This window comes from Cibotium barometz, chromosome 59, assembly GCF_041138505.1.
Source record: "Cibotium barometz isolate CiBa-2024 chromosome 59, ASM4113850v1, whole genome shotgun sequence".
NCBI lineage: Eukaryota > Viridiplantae > Streptophyta > Polypodiopsida > Cyatheales > Cibotiaceae > Cibotium > Cibotium barometz.
The window spans coordinates 32,359,761-32,365,760 of NC_141104.1; positions in this window are offsets into that span (position 1 = coordinate 32,359,761).

The following is a 6,000-nucleotide window of genomic DNA, read 5'->3' on the forward strand; positions in this document are numbered from 1 at the left end:
ATAGGGTTGATGTCTAGTGAGAGGAGAATTATGGAAGTCCCAAACAATAGTAATAAGATATTAATTGTAGTTAGATTTACAAAATTCTCTAAATCTATATTGAATGGTTAGCCAAATGCAGGGATATGAGCATTAAACAAATCCCCAATAATAAGGGTTAGCCTTAGGCAAGTCTCCAATAGGGGTGAGTTCTAGTGAGAGGAGTATTATGGAAGTCCACAAATAGAATTGAGCTATGGATTAGAGTTAGATTTAGACAATAGTCCAAATCTATATTGAATGGCCGGGTAAACCTAGAGATATGAGCATTAGACAAATCCCCAATAAGGGTTACCCTTGGGCAAGTATCCAATAGGGGTGAGTTCTAGTGGGAGGAGCACTATGGAAGTCCCCAATATAATTGAGCTACAAAGTATAGTTAGATTTGGACATATCTAGTGGGAGGAGCACTATGGAAGTCCCCAATATAATTGAGCTACAAAGTATAGTTAGATTTGGACATATGTCCAAATATATATTGAAGAGTTGGACAAATCTAGTGAGATGATCATTAGACAAGTCCCCAATTGGGGTTACCATTAGGCAATTCCCCAAAAGATCAAGGTCACATGTGATGGCCATTATGCATTTCTATTTGATGTAGATTTGGATGGTTGGCCAAATGTATGTTGGTGGTATTTAGACAATTTGAATGAATGTCCATATCTTTGTCCAACTCCCATGTCAAGCTAGAACTTTTGTCCAACGGTTTGGTTAAGTGGATACCTAAGGATCGAGCTAAGTGGGTGAGAAAGGTTATAGTCTAGGTTCCATGGATACGTAAGGGATTTGGAAAAATTTAATATTTGTCCATATCTTTGTCCGATTCCCATGTCAAGCCATTATGGTATCCAAGGATTTGGTTAAGTGTATACCCAAGAATTTGGCCAAGTGGATGACCAAGGTAATAGTCCACTATCTAAATCTTCATGTTATGTGTGAATGGCTCTAGATTGAAGGAGGCGGTTTTCATTTTTATGGAGGAGTTTACTTCTAGTGTAACTCTAAAGCCAAAGATATCTATTTAAAGAGAAAAAGAGCTGAAGTGAATCCATTCAAAGAGAAAAAGAGCTAAAGCGAATCCACATACAGGTATGCAATACATCTTTCTTATTTATAGGACTCATCAAAAGAAAGAAAGCATGATAACATAAGCCTAATATTAGATTAAATGACTTGCCAACAGATTGTAGATTAGAGACAATTTAATGAAATGCATTAATAAATAGTGATAGATTAAATGCACTAATCTCACAAGTTAGTTAAATTAGTGTGACTATGAATGAAAAGTTAGTATAATCAGTTTAATTAGTGATGAGTCAATTTAATATATTGATTTTGAATAGTTAATAAAGATTAATTAATTAGTATAATTACTGATAATATGAACTGTAAATTTAGATTAGTTAATCAAGGTTCATTGATGGCGTGCAACTTCCCTACTGTATGTGCATGGGGGAGAGAAAGAGAGTCATGGCCAAAGCTTTGAGAGAGATTAGTTAATCAAGGTTCATTGATGGCGTGCAACTTCCCTACTGTATGTGCATGGGGGAGAGAAAGAGAGTCATGGCGTGCAGCTTCCCTACTGTATGTGCATGGGGGAGAGAAAGAGAGTCATGGCATGCAACTTCCCTACTGTATGTGCATGGGGGAGAGAAAGAGATTTTGAATAGTTAATAAAGATTAATTAATTAGTATAATTATTGATAATATGAATTGTAAATTTAGATTAGTTAATCAAGGTTCATTGATGGCATGCAACTTCCCTACTGTATGTGCATGGGGGAGAGAAAGAGAGTCATGGCCAAAGCTTAGAGAGAGAGAGAGAGAGAGAGAGGAGATAAACTCTCCTTCTACCAAATATCTACAGAACAAGCTATTTTTCACATTGTGTTTGGTGGAGAAAGAGGGAGGGAGAGATTTATTCTCGTTTAGGGCATCGCCATTACCATCATGCAATTTGTTTTCGTAAGGCTCTGCTAGGGTGAGACGATATTCTAGGGAGAGAAAGAGAGAAACAGAGAGAGAAACAATTGAGACGATTTGATATGGAAAGTTGATAGAGAGAGAAGATGATTTACATGTGCTTGTCCTACTCCGGACCCTTGATCCTCCCTAGGTTTTTCTTCTCCCTATGTTTTGCTTCTCTACGCCGTAGAGGCAAAGAGCGAAATGTTTTTATTTTTTTGGGCTCAATTTTGTGGCATAGTGCCCCCCCCCACACACATAACCACCATAAGCAGAATCATAATAACTACCTACATTTGAAATTTTGTTATATTATATATTATTTTGAATTTTATTTTAATGATATCATGCCATGAAAACTGTTACACGGGTCATACTGTTAGGCTAGGGGGCTACCGGCAGCCCCCAAGACCCCTGTGGTGGTCAAGGGCCTGTGGGGGCCCCTACACCCCACCACAAGGGGGCTTGGTGGCCCCCTGACCCCCCCCCCAGGGAGGGCCTAACGATACCCACATGCCCCATCCTCAATAACTCCTAGTAAATTGGGTGCCCCCAACCACTCCCAAAGACAAGCCAATTATTACCAACAATAAGGACAGAAGTTTGGGAAATCATCCCTTTTTTGGGCCCATAATGTCTTGTTCGGGCATGCATGTTGGAGATTTTCAAGAGAGATATCCCTCATATATATGTATATACATACATATATACATACATATATGTATGTATGTATATACATACATACATACATACATATATGTATATATGTATACATGCATATATATAGGTGTGTGAGTATATGTATCTGTGTGTGTATATATATATACATTTATATTATATATATATATATATATATATATATATATATTATATAAATACATATATATATATAAACACATACACACATATATATACGTATATATATATATTAAATCACAGAGACACACACACACACATATGTATAAACACATACACTCATATATAGATATATAATATTTTGTTTTGTATATATGTATGTATGTATGTATATGTAAGATTCCTCCCTCCAGCTTTTGAGGTGTAAAGGTGTAAGAACCTCCCCTTCTGTTTGTTCTTGTAATTATTCCCCTTCTGTTTGTTCTTGTAATTATTCCCCTCTCTGAAATAGAAGAAAGATCTTGTTTTACCCTGTTTTGAATGTCTAGAGAAAGGTAATTCAAAATTGAGATATGTTTGGATACAAAAATCCTGCTAATGTCTAAAATGGATTCCCTTGAAACAGAAGTTTTGAGCGAATTGGCTAAAGTGGAACAATCGAGAAGCCAGAAATGTCAAAAATTTATGAAGTACCAGTAAAAGATTATAATTGTGTGATGAAATTCATACAAATTGGTATTCAGAATGAAGATTCATAAATTGGAAATTGGGTCTTCAGATGGAAGTACCACAATTGTATGGAATCCCTGACTTGCTTAAGGCCTAGATATGATAGTATTTACCTTATAATTCCCAGGACCGTGACTACTCGTATATACCGTGGGTATAACTGCAGCTCTTTACTAACAATATATACAAGTAAATCTAAGACCTTGAAATTATAAGCAAAAATGATATCCAGATGATGAATTCGAATGCTGGTTGATATGATTTTAGAATTCTGGTTGAGAATTCATGAGTTGATTTGGATTCTGATTAAAAGATAATGATTTTTGAATTCTGGTTATTGAAAGAAGATAAGTTGAACAAAGCCACAATGAGGATGAATGGGACAAATCCCAGTAATGATATTGGTAACTGGAATGACGATTATGACTTTAGCAAATCACTATGAGATTAGTGGATTGTGCTGATAATTGCTGCTATTAACCCTTGACCCGATGGACCTAATTAAGGAATGACAAAATTGAGAACGTGCATAACAAAAATTCTTGTGGGGAATGTTCAGATATGGAATTCCCGGTCTAATGGACCATTATTGTGTTAAGAATATGAATGAATTATTCTCTGATAATGAGTTCTATATGTTCTTCTTGTAGAAGGGATCTTTATCCCAGGATTTTGTGGGGGCTGACCAAACTACAATCAAGGAACCCCAGAATCAATTGGATCTAAAGTCGAAATTGAAATTTAAATAAAGTGGTCTTTTCACCCGATCGTCTTGGTTAATATGGAAAAAAGGGACTTAACAAAATTTTCATATTGACAGGATCATGGATCAAGATATCCAAGGGGTAGCTTTCATGCAAGATATTCTCAGGGAATACTCGGATGATTTGTTCGTCTTCTTCGATGATATTCTGATATACTCTAAGAATGCGGCAGATCATGAGGGTCATCTGCGTAAATTCTTTGTAAAGAAGAGTAAATATACCTTGTCCATAGATTGCATTGATTATGGATTCATAGTATCTAAGGATGGAGATTCCCCGAACACCGTTCAAATCCAAGCAGTCGTAGATTGGCCAGAACCTAAGTCAAGGAAAGAAGTCAGATATTTCTTAGGATTAACTGGGTGGTATCAAATCTTTATACCCATCTATGCTCAAATGGCATCCCCTTTGACTAACCTTCTCAAGAATAATGTTCCATTTCAGTGGACTACTTCATGTCAAAGTGTTTTTGTCTGCCTCAATTACCGAACTCGGAGAAGAAGATGAAAGAGATTATCCTCTAATTTCGAGATGAGGACATCTCGCGTTTTTAAAGTGGGGTAGGATGTAAGATTCCTCCCTCCAGCTTTTGAGGTGTAAAGGTGTATTCCCCTCTCTAAAATAGAAGAAAGATTTTTTTTCTCAGTTTTGGCCTAGAGAGAGAAAATATCTAGACAGAGGTAATCCAAAATTGAGATATCTTTGGATATAAAAATCCTCCTAGTGTCTGAAATGGTTTCCCCTGAAACAGAAGTTCAAAATAAACTTTCCAATGTGCATTAGGACTCAATTAAAAATGATATAAGGGACCTTAGCCTAAGGATCTAGATTTTCAAAAATTTCTAGATTATGGTCCAATTAAGGTTCCTATGGGCCAATAGGATTAATCCAAGTGTGGGGATGAGATAAATCCAAAGAATAAAAGAAAATATCCAAAAATGAGTAAATGCTCACATAAGATGAAGAGTTGACTGAGTACAAGGTTTATTAGTTAAAAATTATGAGATATTACTAAAAAAATGAGATATTTTGGAATAACGATACATTTTTGACACCTTGGTAAGGAGGGGGAGACTTTGAGGTAGGCGCCTATTTCACACATATCATCAAGATTTTTCTTATGTGATTATATTTCCGGGTACTATGTGCTAGGAACTATTAAAAAGGTCCCTGAGTGAATAGGTGGTGAGCGTTTTGGTTGCCAATGATGCCATAGGTATACCGATGAAGGAATGATTAGAAATTAGAATTCAAGCTAGAAATTTTGGAGGAATATGATCAGTGATACTATGGTTTCATTAAAAGATTGTCTTAAAGACAACTGAATCTGTGAAATACGCAATTTCATATTAGGTGTGTAAGTGGTGTGACTATCTTGAAGTTTGCTTGAAGTGCTGGCTAGGGAGCCTGGGAACTCTTTTCCCTGGTACTCGGGGTAAAACATAACCAAATTTCTAAATGGATCCTATCACTATAGTGGTTGGTTGGCTAACCCATGGGATTTGATGGGGTTAGGCTATACTGATGGATCCCTAAAATCAGACTCAATTCTGTTATGTTACGATAGTTGAAGTAAAATATCGGATAACCCTTGTTCTATGAAAAAGAATCAACGGGTGTACCTCTTGATGAGGAAAAAAGCGTTGGTCTCTATGATCCAAGTGCAAGTCTCTTCCTTGATCTGACCATGTGACTTACAGGTTCGGTCGGATCAGTTTTATTAGTTAAGGTTCTTGACTATGTTAGAATAAATTTTTCTCAGTGGAATCGCCTATGTCTATAGGGCAAGGGAAGTTTTTCCAAATTCGGTTTTGGAAGAACCGAGGGATTAGTCTCTTGTCCGGATATCCGTTGGGCGAGGCCC